General features: G+C 48.1%; 1 protein-coding gene across 1 annotated transcript in view; it reads right to left on the reverse strand.

Annotated features, from left to right (window-relative positions):
* Positions 1-5,468, reverse strand: part of LOC149351403 (E3 ubiquitin-protein ligase MARCHF8-like) — a 150,058-nt gene extending 144,590 nt beyond the window's left edge. The window contains exon 1 of the mRNA XM_089580718.1: positions 5,241-5,468. The gene's annotated coding sequence lies outside the window, so the exon portion shown is untranslated. The remainder of the gene's footprint in view (positions 1-5,240) is intronic.
* Positions 5,469-14,562: the final 9,094 nt, after the last annotated feature.

Here is a 14,562-nt window from a genome sequence, read left to right on the forward strand (position 1 = left end):
CATGACTCCGGTGATCGTCAAACATGTCGTCGCTGTAGTTCTTGACACCGTCTATCCAAAGATGGTCTCCGCGGCAACGCGCTTGACATTTCCGGTGGTTACGCCCCAGTAGTGATCGGCGCCAATCAGGAGACATATTCCGGTGTTCGGCTGATGGGAACAATGTCAGCGAGCTGGGGCCCTTTGTCTGCAGCCAGGCTGGTACAAGGGGCAGGATATCTTCGGAAATTTCTGGAACCTCGGGGGTTTTGACTCGTATCCTGTGGTCGTGTCGGCTTCGTAGCCATAGTTCTACACGGCGAGATGTTTTGATGCTTGCTGTAGTGGTTCCAAACGTGCGGATGGCGAGACGCTCCTCTCACCATTCGAAGCTTGAGACGCCAGGAAACCTCCTGCCTTACGAATGTTCTCTGGCTGACACCGTAGAGCAGAATCCTCACCAAGGCGCACTTTTGTTTTTCTTCTGCCCAGGCTTGGGCCGTCTGTAGAAGCACGCGGGGCGTGCCGTTAGTCTGTACCACCTATAACGATGGCTGCACGACCGTCAGGGCATGTGCAGAATTGTTTCTCGAAGGAGGTGGTGTCGACTTGGCGAGATCGCAGACGGCTGCCGGGAGGAGCATTTCGCGCACGTGAGCGACTTCACTGTTCTGCATTTAGCTTCCCGGTTTTCTTTTTTTTTTCATCTTCTTTCTTTGGCCATTATTTCCATTTGAATGCCCAGCGGAACGGAACCCACGCAGACTGCCGTGATCTATCGCCCCACAACATGTGCACTGTGACTTGCTGTCCTTTACATGAAGACTGCTGCAGATGGCGTCTTTCAGGATTGACCTCATCCATGCTTTGCGACTGGCGGCTGCTGCCCTGTGCTCCTTCCCTCCGCTCTCCGCTTCCGTTCTTCAGAAATCGATGAAATCTTGAAGGTCGTCTTGCGGAACGGTTGCAGTGGTAACCTTCTTTCGGCAGTACTCTCAAGGCAAACCTAATCTGAGATGCTCTTTCGTAAGACCGTCAGCAACAACACGCCGTATGCGCCCGATGTCACGCCCAGTGCCTCGAGGCTTCGGACTACTGATTAAATCTCATCCTAAAGGGTCCTGAGCTTTTGTATGTCAAGGACATTTGTACCGGGCAAACACGCAGCAACCGCGACATGTATCCTTCAATGATCCCATCTTCTTTGCCAAATCTTTCCATGAGAGTTTTTACAGCGACTTTTTAGTTCTGATAGCTCAGCGTTGACCCTTCGAAGCTGTGGCAGCTTTTCCGGTGATGCAACTTGTCAGATACTGAAATTTGGCGACAGGTGACAAAGCTCCATTTTTATGCATTGTTGACTCGGACTGATTTCAAAATCTCTGCCATATACACAAGTCTCTATTAAACTTAGCGATTTCCAGATTCGGAAGTTTGGTCGTTGCCGACGGTAGCTGGCTCACGGTGGCGCTGGCGTGGACTCAAGAGTGCGAATTAGGCTCAGAAATACCTCCCGTTATTGACGGGGTTGTTGATCAACCTGCGCTCGAGGTTTGGTTTCAGAGGGCTCGTTTCATTCCAGCGTTCGTTACGCTGATCTCACTGTACGCAGATATGGCAGCTAATTATGCGCCGAGTTCATGCAGGTCTATTCTTTTATTCTTTTCTCAATGCTGCCATTCACTGGCTTCAGCTCTTCTGACTGTTTGACAAGGAGGTCAAATTTCTCTCCCAGCTCACCGCTCAGGACTACAGGCGCTTGTAAGAGGGTGCTGGTTGCCGTGATGATCCCGTAGATGCTTTGTTGCAGTGCGGCTTACTTTTTATACAGTAGATCCATAACGTACTCGATGACAGTAGACGAGGTTTCCCGGGTTTTGCCACGAAAAGTGTAGTGCAGTGGTCTTAACTGCTCATATTCTCTACAGAGGAGCTACGCCATGAAACGGCTGATCCGCTCATATTGACAACAGGACCCCGCGGACAATCGCTCGAGCGGCGAGGCCGAGCGCGCAGGAGCCCCCAAGCAGCGATGCGTGTACACCTTCGATTCTCCTATTTTCTACACAACCAAATGGGCGCGCGTTCAGTGTAACATTAAAAGCGACAGGCCTCAAATCCAAACACTGAGTTATGATATCATTGCTCTATACTTGTCTTTTAACGCGAGAGCGCTAGTACCCCCATGTTGAAAAAAATTGTCCGACGTCGGCGACCATTTGAAGCCTCGCAGCCGGCGGAGAAACCGGCTGCTCCAGCAACCTAGGTGGGCAACCTAAGTCACGTGACCTTGTGGCTTCGTCATAACGTTCTCATCGGATTGTGAGCATACTGACTACCGTGACAGGTGGCAGCTAAATCAATGATTGGCCGCAACAGGTTGCTTGGGAAGAGCAACCTGGGTCCCTCAAGCCCCACCGGTGACAGCACCTGCCATCGCAGGGCAGTGGTGCATCGCTTAATCGCTGCACCACTGCGCCTGAAGTGGTATGAGGGCTCCCAGGGATCTATGAATGTGAAGTAGAGAATGACAAACTCCGCGTATGTGGGCATTAACCTATTAACGATATCGCGTCACACGCTTAAGGCGGAGCTTAAGTTTCCCCTCCAGTTTTTCCTTACTCAGCCTGCCGTTGTTACGGGTTATGTAAGTGCACGTGCAAATTTTTCGGTGGGAACCTAAAAGGGTCACGCTGCTGCTCTTCGTACCTGTAATCCCCTGGCGTTTCCCACCGACATTGGAAGATAAGCTTGAGTACAAACGCAATATAAGCACTCACTATGACGACGTCAGGGAGGTCCTCCAAGCACTGCCTTCCCCCACCCAGCGCTACCAACACCATCACTCTACTCCGTAAAATACAGATACACATATTACACACCCCCGCCCGGTTCTATCTACATCGTCTCCGAGCTACATCAGCTTGTCCTAACCATCTCGAACCTTACGCAAGCGTAGAGCATTACCTTTACACATGCCCAGTCTCCACACAATCTCCAAGCTTTTCCTTATCCACCTCCACCCTCATGGAGTGACTGGTTGGCCTCGGACCAGTTTGAGGATCAAACTGGCCCTGGTGGAAATAGCTCGTTACGTCCTGGGTGTCTAAAACGGAGTTGCCAAATAAAGTGTTGTCTTTCTCTCTCTTCCTCTGCGTCTTCGTTCGTAAGGCCAGTTCGTGGCGCCGCCTTGAACAGCCTATTGTTAACTATCGCAAATGACGAATCAATCATAACAGGCGCTGTAGCTTACGTCTTGACGGCTCTCACGAATCAGCTATGTGCAAATACCCATGCTTCTCTGCCGCCGCGATGGCTCAGTGGTTATGGTGCTCGGCTGCTGACCCAAAAGACGCGGGTTCGATCCCGGCCGCGGCGGCTGAATTTCTTTGGAGGAGAAATTCTAGAGGCCCGTGTACTGTGCGATGTCAGCGCACGTTAAAGAACCCCAGGTGGTCGAAATTTCCGAAGCCCTTCACTACGGCGTCTCTCATAGCCTGAGTCGCTTTGGGAGGTTAAACCCCATAAACCAAACATATGCTTCTCTGCCAAGTACACGCGATCAAAGACAGGCTGGGAAGTTCAAAAAAAAAGAATTGTGATGTTCCTTTTGACGAATTTTCTGCTTTTCACGGGGTGTGAGAAGCAAATTCTGGCGAAAAGAGAATTTTCGCACATTTTGAGGCAGTTTTAAAAGCCTAATTTTCAAACTTTTTTTTCCACATTGGCTATGTTTTCAAGCTGCAGCGGGGGAAAAAGAGCTCCAAATAAACAATTTCGGGCCTAATTGAGGAAAATTTCGGTTGTAGCATGAACATTACAGAAAAAAAAAAAACCTAGCGCCAACTCCAGGAAAGGTTCAAACATGTTGAGGGAAGGCAAGAGAAAGTGGGTTTGACACAGCTCCGATGCCGTCCTTATCCTTCCTCGCCACTTTGCAAATGCGCTGCAAAAGCACGAATGGAATCAAACCAGCCAAGTTCTCGATTCTTTAAAGGTATGAACACTTGGAGAGTGGAGAAAGAATTACATTATGTTCTGATAAAACATAAAACGTCATTTATGTGTTTACCCAAAAACTGCTAACTCCATGGCTAAAGCGAGCCGTACGGCCCACTGGCAAGCCCCCTTGCTTCTTTTCGAAGATTACCCAACAGAAAAGCTGGCAGCTCTCAGGTGACACCCAGCTTGGCAGAACGTATTGACGGAACCGATATATCCCACATTTTCCTGCATTAAGTCAGAATTCGTTCCAGCGCTCGAAGCTATAGGCATTTCAGACAGGTATATACTCCGTTTCAAAATTCGTAAGCGCCGAAGTGGAAGCCACAACTGGCACCAGCGTATCGGGGCCGAGTTCTTCGTGCGGTTCCTGCGTTAATCGCGATTGCCCAAGTTACAGAGGCGAGACAGTCAAAAACTGAGGCCGTATTTTGCAACGTTTCTTTTTATGTTCCTTTCTTTTGGCCGTTTGCCATTAATGGGTCGCGCCTTCCCTGGGTGACGTAGGCCGTGGCAGACGACACCAGTAAGAAAGGACGAACAGAAAGGGAAATGAAGCGAAACTTCGCAGAATATGGCTTCAGTTTTGCTTGCGAGATGCTTTGGTTATTCGGCCTCTGAGAGTCTGGCACTCTGCAGCTGCAACTCCCACACCAGGGGCGAATAACTGAGACAGAGTGCACAGTATAGTATCTGTGGTACTGAGGCCACGTGCGATGAGTCGAACTGCTTAGATGCGCTAAAAACGCGCACAGCTTCAGACACCAGGGTGGTTTCAAGATCTCGAGTAAGCAAAATTAGACTGAAATCATCCCTGCGGGAGGCCGTACTTTTATTAACAATGCACCGATTACGCGTCGTAACCCTCTGAGAGCGAGTCACTACCAATGGACAGTAAACTTACGCTTAAGCCGGAATCACACCTTCGGAATTAAGCTGCTAGCAAAGTGTTCCTTTTTATATTGCTTGCACCTGTACAAACGCGTTAAGTCATGTCATTTGCGCAGACATCATGATTATTTGTATTTGTCGCCTTATCGCGGACACAAATTTTTGGGCGAACAGTCGGCACACTAAGTGGCGCATTGGTCGATCGCGTAAGCGACTCGTTGGTACTGCCCTGGAGAAATACCATTGCTCCGGGGCAGCCCGACGCGCGTATCCCGAGAGGGTCACCCTTGTACGGTTGCTTGCCGACGCTCACTCTGGCCGTCGGCAGACACCGGACGAAGGTGCGGGGGCGGCGGCGGCGACATTACCTGGTGGCCGGAGGTATCCACATGGCGGCCGGCTGGCAGCAGCTCCAGACTCATGACTACGGAGGGCGGCTGCGCGTGCCACTACGAGCAGCTGTGCCGCGGCAGCCCGGGCGGCCACATGGTCTTCCGCCGGGGCCCGGCGCTTGGTCGGCGGCGTAGCTCTCCTCGGCGTCCCCCGGCAGCGCACCAGCGGAGAAGCGAGCGAAACTTGTGCCGCCGGAAAGAAGGGGCCGCGCGCGCGGGCACAAGTTACGTCAGGCGCTACGTAACCGGGCTCCAATGGGCGGCCGCTTTTTGGTTTTCCTTCGGGGGGGGCCCTCTCGGCGCGTTCCCTCTCGGCCGCCGGGGCTTATTTTCTGCCCGGCGTCGGGTTGCGTCACGCGCGTTGTTGTAGGTCATGGCGGAGGAAACGCTTGCCGTTCCTTCTTTCGTGTTTCTGTGCCGGCGCGCAGTGAAAGTGAGTGGCGCTATTGAGACCGGCCGCGCCGATGCAGGCCGGAAGTTTTGACCGCTTTTCTCCCTCGGCCGGCCGCGTGCTCGCGGCCCTGCACGCTCGCCCAGTCGTTACAGCTGTAAACAGCCGCTGGTCAAGTATTTCCGCATCGCGGGCAGCATAAACAAGACGGGCGGTTTTGGGCACGTTTGGAGCGCATCTCGTGGTAGGGCACCACCCGGAGGCCAAGCGCGCTTAGGTCTCTAACGCTCTATCCCGATTAGTTGTTCGCTCGCGAATGTGCGATACCTGTTCTAACCACGCCGAAGCTCTCAAACTGCGAAGTTTATAGTTTACGACTGCTGCTCTACTTCAAGCAACGTTGCTTTTTATGCACACAGCGAACTAGTCGCTTCGCCACGGTTCACTTGGCCCTCCGCGTTCGCTCCAAAAGCGGCAAACGTCAGACGGACGCGCCTGGTGGCGACAGCGAACGCGGCTACCGGCGCCACGACTGAGTGCCGCTGCCGCCCGCGGTTCTGATTCCGGTCGCTTTTGCTCCGGATGGCAGCTACCGGTGATCTCGCCGTTGGATGCAAAACTGCCGGAACCCTCCTGTGTTTTCCTCTGCTCGCCACGCTTGTAGAACAGGCACCCGCTCTTTATCAGGCCACCGTGATAGCTAGAGAAATGGAACGACGAAGAGAACGTACGTAGGCGCCATTCGCTCATTTTGAAGCATGCCGGATGAATACGATTTTTAGATAGAAAAAAAAAGAGGTGCTAAAACACTTAACTTTAGCAGTGCAAGGGTTCAGGCTAGTGGGTATTCAAAATTACCATTCATAACGCAAAAACGCACGGGCTCATGGAGAGAACAAGATAACTGTTGTTCTCTCCTATGTGCTCGTGTGTTTGTCGCGCTATGAATGTTAACGTAACCTTGTCTAAAAGGGGCAAGGCAGAACCACGTACGAAGTCCAGAGTATAGACATTGTTCGTTGTGGTTACACCCAGGAAGCAAAGCTTAACAGAAAGATCGCAATTACTCTTTCACATGCCACCGCGTACACACTGTCACAAAGCCAGGTGTCGCCTTTGTTGCACAATCAGAATTTGCTGTTTTTTTTCTAATGAACGCCCAAGTCGTTTCGCGGAGAAAGCCTCAGGGATGCGTGGTGCCCGCACAGAAGCGGGCATGCAAGGCACTTCTTGTCCCCAAAGCGGTGAGCACAGTGATTTTCCTACATATATCCCCTGGGAGGACGGGGGGGGGGGGGGACATACCCCTTGTTTTTCTGAAGGCATCCCCTTAATTTGTAACAACTTTGTTTTTTACCCATGACGAGAAATTCTATTTAATATCGCCGGAAGAAGCAGACGTACAGTCTTTGTCAAAAGTAACCAGGCTGCATGGTTTGCTTCTAGCTCGAACAGTGGAGCCTTTACAGCTTCCCTGCAGCTGAAATGGTCGTTAAAGGTAAGGACTGGGGGTCTTCTTACCTTTCAACACCTTTTGATCTTTAATAAAGTCACAAGGGCTCCACTATACAAGCTAAAAGCAAACCATGCAGCCTGGTTACTTTTGACAAAGACGGTACGTGAAGCGACACATCGTCTATAGCAGGCTTGTGGTGGAAGAAACCACGAAATACGCAAGTAAGACTACCACTTCTCTTGTATACCCTCAACAGCCCCTTGACGCTTGCTCATCTTCTTCGACCCGGCGGAACTGCAATGCACGCATGAGCTCTGGTTTCGTTGCAATGTATTAACATAAGAATGCATTGGAACCCGACCATAAAAACGTGCAACTATAACTGACGACCAGAGAAACGGGGCCAGTGAGCCGAGTAGAAAGCAAACTTCTTCGATGCCAATGCATGGGTCGTGTGCCATTGGCAGGCGCATTGCAGTGGCTGCTGAGAACCAGAGTGTCAGCTGCATCTCACAGTTCTATGCTTTGTGCTTAACAATTCGGCAGCGGTTGTGCGTAAACCCTATATTCCCGATGTAAACAGACAATAACACTGCATAGACGATTGCAGGCGGAATGACGTAGACATGCTCTACACTCTAGACTAACTCTCATGGGCGAACGACAACATGCAAATATGCACCATGTTAGTAACAGAAGCATGTTGCGCATGCTCTGACGATCACAGCACTACAAGAAATGCTCTGAGAGAGTCAACGCGACACGACGGCGGGGTTGATATATGCGGGGAGGTACGCGTGTACCTTGATTTTCAAGGTTTGTAAGTAAATAACTAATATCGATAAACTGCGAATGTTTTTGTGAAGGATTTAAAACATCCATGTTTAGTGTGAAGCGAAAGTTGTGTCGGTTGTGGTAGGACTCTGGCCAATAAGGCACGCACTGAATGGTGAAGAATTTTTATTTTTTATTTATTTAACCATACTGCAGGCCAATGCTTTGGCCCTAGCAGGAGCGGCATTTTACAAACAGTGCAAAGTAAAAAGGCTACACAAACAAAATAAAAAAGTCCAGAAATTCAACACTAGGAAGTCTGGCAACAAATGAATACTTGTCCACAATAAAAGTTGGAACAAAACTATACAAGAAAAAGGACATCAGTCCAAAATACAAAAAGTACAACGTAAAGAGGCATTAATATAGAAAGAGTGAGAAAATGACATGGTACAGTGCAAGAATACAGTGCAATCAAGGCGCCTCTACTTGGGAAAAAAAGACATTCCAGTTCTGATAGAAAGTTATTCGATTCAAAAATGCTCGGTGGTAGTTTGTTCCATTCATTCACTGTTTTGGGGAAAAAAACTGTTTTGGGGAAAAAACTGTTTTGGGGAAAAAACTGTTCTGGTAAGAATTGGTTTTTGCAAAAATCGGAGCCAGTGTGTATTGTGTAGTGTGCCTTCTTGGCCTGGTGGTAGCTTTCTGAATGCAGTCTGGAAGTTTAAACGGGACTTTACTTGACAAAAATTTATGAAGGAGCAGAAGTCGATTTATTTTCCGGCGTATTGCTAATGTTGGAATTTTATGTTCTTGCATGAGTAGTGACGGAGAATCTAGTCTTCTATATTTTCCAAATATACACCTCACTGCTTTTCTTTGAATGCGTTCCAATTTTTCTATGTCCTTCTTGGTGTAGGGATCCCACAGCACCGACGCGTATTCCAGTCTCGATCTTATACATGTGTTATAGGCTAAAAGTTTTGTTCTGACGGGAGCATTTTTAAGCTTTCGTTTCAAAAAGCATAATTTTTGAAAAGCGGAAGCACAAATATCTGTGATATGAATGGACCATGATAGATTATTTGTGAGGGTTATTCCTAGATACTTATATTTATCAACTACAGAGATCACAGTCTTGCCTATTTCGTATGTGAATATGCTGGGGTGTTTCTTTCTTGTAACGCGGAGCAGAACAGTTTTTTCCCCGTTTAATTCCATGCCCCACTTTTGACACCAAAGATCAATAGCATCCAAGGCAGCCTGTAGAGAAGAGTGGTCTTCCGTGCTCGAGATCTTTTTAAAAACAACACAACCGTCTGCGAATAACCTGATTGAAACATCAGCTGGTAAAACATCTACTAGATCATTTATATAAAGTAAAAATAACAATGGTCCCAGAACACTTCCCTGGGGAACTCCGGAGGTAACAGAAAGCATGCCGGATGAGTAATTTTTAATTTGAACAAATTGTTGTCTGTCTCTAAGATAAGCATAAATCCATCCTATTACGTCACACGGAAGACCAAGGCGCTGCAACTTGAACAATAATTTACCATGAGGCACTTTGTCAAAGTCCTTACAGAAATCTAAAAACAACACATCTAACTGGCCAGAAGTGTCAATAATACTCAAAAATTCATGAACTGTTGAGACCAACTGTGTGACAGTAGACAGGCCTTTTCTATAACCATGCTGGTAAGCGGAAAGTGTGTTTTGTTCAGCAAGGAATTTCTGAAGGTAACTTGCTATAACATGCTCCAACAACTTACAACATTGACTAGTGATAGAAACTGGGCGATAGTTCGTTACAAATAGGCGGCCGCCGCGGTGGCTCAGTGGCTATGGTGCTCGGCTGCTGACCCAAAAGACGCGGGTTCGATCCCGGCCGCGGCGGCTGGAATTTCTTTGGAGGAGAAATTCTAGAGGCCCGTGTACTGTGCGATGTCAGTGCACGTTAAAGAACCCCAGGTGGTCGAAATTTCCGGAGCCTCTCCACTACGGCGTCTCTCATAGCCTTAGTCGCTTTGGGACGTTAAACACCATAAACCAACCAACCACTAATAGGCGACTCCCTTTTTTATGTATAGGTACAATGCGTGCCTTTCGCCAGTCATCTGGTATATCACATGAACTCATTGATAAGTTAAAAAGATCCGTAAGGAATCCAGAAACCTGCTATGCATAGCGTCTCAGAAACAAATTGGGAATGCCATCAGGTCCACCAGATTTCCTGGTATTGACATTCAAAACCACCGCCAGAACGCCCTCGCGCGTGATTACAATTTCCTGTGAAGAAACAGATGCGGGTGATCTATGCACAAATTCATCCGGTTCCGAGAATACACTTTGAAAGTAGCGATTAAAACTTTCTGCTATGCTACAAGGGTCAGTCAGTGTTCTGTCATCGACCTTTATTTTCGAAAGGTCTGTTTTAGTTTGCCCAAGAAATCGCCAGAATTTTGAAGGGTCACTTTTAATAAACTCCTCCAACCTGTAACTGGAAAAATTATTTCTGGCTTGCTTAATCATTGTCAATAAATTATTCTTCAGAAGTTTTAGCCGCTCACTTTCAGTCCTAGCTTTCTTCCGCATTCGTTTTTTTTTTTTTTGCGCCCACAGTGAATTATCTCTCTCGTAATCCATGGGTTTGAGCGACGTTTACGCACTCTTTTTGATGGAATAAAATTTTCTACACAGTATGTGACAGTATTACGAAACAACTGCCATGCGCTTTCAACGTTAGTCACCGGAACGAAAAGGTGAGTATCCAAATAGTCTATTATTTCCACATCATTGGCTCGATTAAAATCCTTAACTAAGTTTTCTGCTTATCAAGAGCCCTAGCCCACGTGAAAAAAAATAGTTCATGATCTGAAATTCCAGTCTCAACGGATACATTTCCACTGCAAAAAATTTCACTAACGAACAGAAGGTCAAGGATTGAATTCTCTCTTGTGTTTACTTTTACTACTTGATCCAGGCTAAGAGAAAACATAATGTCCAGAAGCGCGTCCGAAGAAGTGGAGCATCCATAATTAAGGTCGTTCCAATTAATACTTGGCAAATTGAAGTCTTCAGTTATTATTAAATTTTTTCCTTGCAGCTTTACAACTTCATCATATAACTGAATCATGTAATCGTCTTTTGAATCAGGACAGCGGTAAACGGTGACAAGAACAAAAGTCACTCCCGACCACACCACTCTTAAGAATAAACTTTCGTGATTGTGGCTTTGATCAAGAACGTCTATGTTAATTCCCCTTTTCGCGATGACTGCTACACCACCGCCCCGAGAGCCTCTATCTCTTCTATACAACTGATAAGCTGGTGGAACTATTTCATCGTCATGAATCCACTCGTTCAACCAAGTTTCAGTGATAACGCAAAGATGGGGGGCATACAGCAACAAAATATTTTCAAGCTTATCTGCTTTATTTACGATACTGCGAGCATTTAGAGACAGCAAGCTTAGTTGGCAAGGCTCTGACTGCTAGCTAGAAGAATCCCGCGACCTGGTTCCATCCCGCCATATCCATATCCCATATCCATATCCCATCCTGCGACCTGGTTCTTCTCCGCGTTGTGTGGAAGTGCAGTCAAGCACAGCAGCACCCATTAAAGCTGGTAATCGTAGTGCTGTTTACACTTATTAGCGGTATAATGCACCATGACATATACGCTAAAGATAGCACAACCCGATCGAGTGGCAGCCAGATGCACGATTTTTTTGTCTCCACTACCTTGTTCCCGCTACTTTCAGATGACAGCTGCAAACACAACTCGCTTGTTGCAAGTCGTACTGAGCCCAAGTGTATACGTGTACCGCGTGTGCAGGCCACGCATACACCCTGCGCGGCTTCGCGCGATCACAGACCGTGCCCAAGTTCGCTCTCTGGGCGCTTGGCACATACGTATAAGCCCTTCGCAGATACCTTATGCAAATGCAGATTGTGAGCTAAGGAAGGGGGTTGGATAGGGAGAAGTCCGGAAGCAGCTGGAGCTTGACATCTGTCGCTAAAGCGACAACATTAGCAGTGTCTTATGCCGGTAGTTTTTCTTCACGTCCTTTTCCCCCTTTGCCAGCCCTGCTTACCACTTGCATATTATAGACTCCCATTTTTGGTGTCTTGGTTACAGGCACTTGTATACCATCTTTTCCGTCTCTTTTCCTCACCCATTCGCTTTGCACGGTCGGTTCCCAGAGGTTGACATCCGTTGCCGAGCTGCGATCTCCCCGTCTGGTGAGCGTTATCATCGGGGCTATCTTGAAATTGGCCCCGAGGCTTACTGTCCGCCAGGATTCGTTGTATATGGGGGAGCAGTTGCTCAGGCACCTTGCCGCCAAGGTGAGCCAAAGCGGAGTGCCTTAAATCGTCGTCGCCCGAGAAGGCCGATGTGTTGGCAGCTGTGGGAGCAAGCAGCGGTGCCGGATGGCTGTGACGCTTTTGTTGGGTTGTGGGCTGCCCCTGAAAAAAAAAAAACTGCGTGGTCGCGAACACAGTCTTGGGATTTTGATAACGGGACGCAAAACGCAAAAACGAATCTCATGATTCTTCTTGCCAAGCCTGGAGGGCCTCGTTTTTGCGAGGCCTGGCTTCATTTGCTACAGTTATTAATTTTTCTTTTTTTTTGCTATGTTTCAAAACACATTTTATAATGTTTGTCTTCGAATTCTTATCTTATACTCAGGGTGTCCCCCGCTAGCGTGTGCCAAAAGTTTAAAGAAGATAACAGTTTCTGGAATAAAAACTAAAGCAGCACTGTAAGCGGTGGCCTACCAAAGCAAGAGTGTTTCTATTCATGTTCACTGAAAGTATTAGTCAAAATTAAGTCATCGCTTCCAAGCCACTGAAGATACGCCAAACGTTTCAATTAGAGAGTGACAGAGGCTGAAGACAGGAACCACGAAAGGCGTAATTTTCGTTGCGATAGCTTTATCGCGAGCCTGTGTTTTGCGCTCCGTAGAAAGCGTGCAAAGACCAAAATGTTCGCGGCAGGAGTGCGTGCATTAAGCACCCTGTTCCTGGCAGTGTCTGTCGATATGTCGCGACCAAGTTCCCGCAGCCCCCGCCAACGGCCAACATTTTGTCGTCCTCGCGCGCTTCATTCAGAACGTGGAAAAAACGCTCACGGTAAAGCTACCTTTTCAGAAATTGTGCCATTTCGGAAAGCAAAAGTAAAGAATACTCCTGATCGCTCTACGTGACCACTGTATGTCGATGCAGTTTCAACTTTATTCCGCAACATGAACGAGTTTTTTTTTTTTTTTTAACGTTCGGTTGGCACAGTATACCAGGAAAACGTTCGGTTGGCGTTAGCCAACCGAACGTTTTCCTGGTATACTGTGAGTCACAGGTCATCCCTGGTTCACGTGGACATGTATAAAGGGGCCTAACGACTCTGGGTTCCTATTCTGTGCCTAGAATTTTGCATTCTTACGCAACATTATTGACTGACATAATTTTGGCGCTCGATAATAGTGAGAAATCTTTGCAGTGCCTATTTCGAAATTGTTACCTGACACAGAGGTAGAGGAAGATGTCTCTGCCACTTTTATAGCCCCGTCCTTGTGACGGCATTGAAGGCACAGACATGAGGCATTCGAAGAAAAAAAAAAACACCCACACATAGACGAAACTGAGCAACGCCCGTTTGTACTATGTACCGGGGAAAATTAATAATCGCCATAAATACGACACATCAATTTACTTTGCAGCGATAAAATGAAGTAAAAAGCACTGTACACAATTCGTGTATGGTTGAAATTTTGCACTTTTCTACAGACGCGCTCCTAGGGCTTGGGGTTAGGCTCCGTGGAAGCGCGCGTTGCACATATGGCGGTGGTGTCCCTTCCCCGTGGGGATGGGCAGCTCAAACAGCGGAGTACCATCATGCGTCCCCTTGCAACGTCCTGAATAAGCTCTTTGCGAGTAACAACCTCTCCTCTCCGGCTGTAGCCCTGGCTATCGCATCGTTGGTTGTGGAGACTGAACGGCGCCCAGTCGCACGCTAGTCATGAAATTCGAATAGACTTTTGAATTCCACTTCTGCAGCAGCAGCCACTATACATTTGAATTACCTGAACAGTGGTTACGGCGCTCGGCTGCTGACCCGAAAGACGCGGGTTCGATCCCGGCCGCGGCGGCTGAATTTCGATGAAGGCGAAATTCTAGAGGCCCGTGTGCTGTGCGATGTCAGTGCACGTTAAAGAACCCCAGGTGGTCGAAATTTCCGGAGCCCTTCACTACGGCGTCTCTCATAGCCTCAGTCGCTTTGGGACGTTAAACCCCAGTAAACCAAACCATGAACTATACTCCGTAACCAGCGCGCCTGACATCAACAGCAGTCGGCAGCTGGTGGTCTTCTGTCAGTATTGCGCATGTTTCGTTACGTTCTACTTAGTTTCCATTTACTATCAGCTCAGTATATATTAGTGTATACGAACGTAATCGATAAATATCTACTCAGAGAATGACCCTGTTTAGTGTTTTCTTTTTCTTCTACAGTAAAAGTTTTCGAGTATCGGCTCACTTGTATTTGGTAATTATTGTATATGAAGGGACAATGGCACACGCCCTACTCCCATGCCGGACCCTTGAGCGGGAGCGCGCGTTCCTCCTCTCCGCTCCGTGGGGAGTACCTTCCCTCTTTCCCGCTACCTTGTCTCCGACCAG

This window comes from Amblyomma mixtum, chromosome 3 (genome assembly GCF_055824585.1).
Source record: "Amblyomma mixtum isolate Tamu chromosome 3, ASM5582458v1, whole genome shotgun sequence".
Taxonomy (NCBI): Eukaryota; Metazoa; Arthropoda; class Arachnida; order Ixodida; family Ixodidae; genus Amblyomma; species Amblyomma mixtum.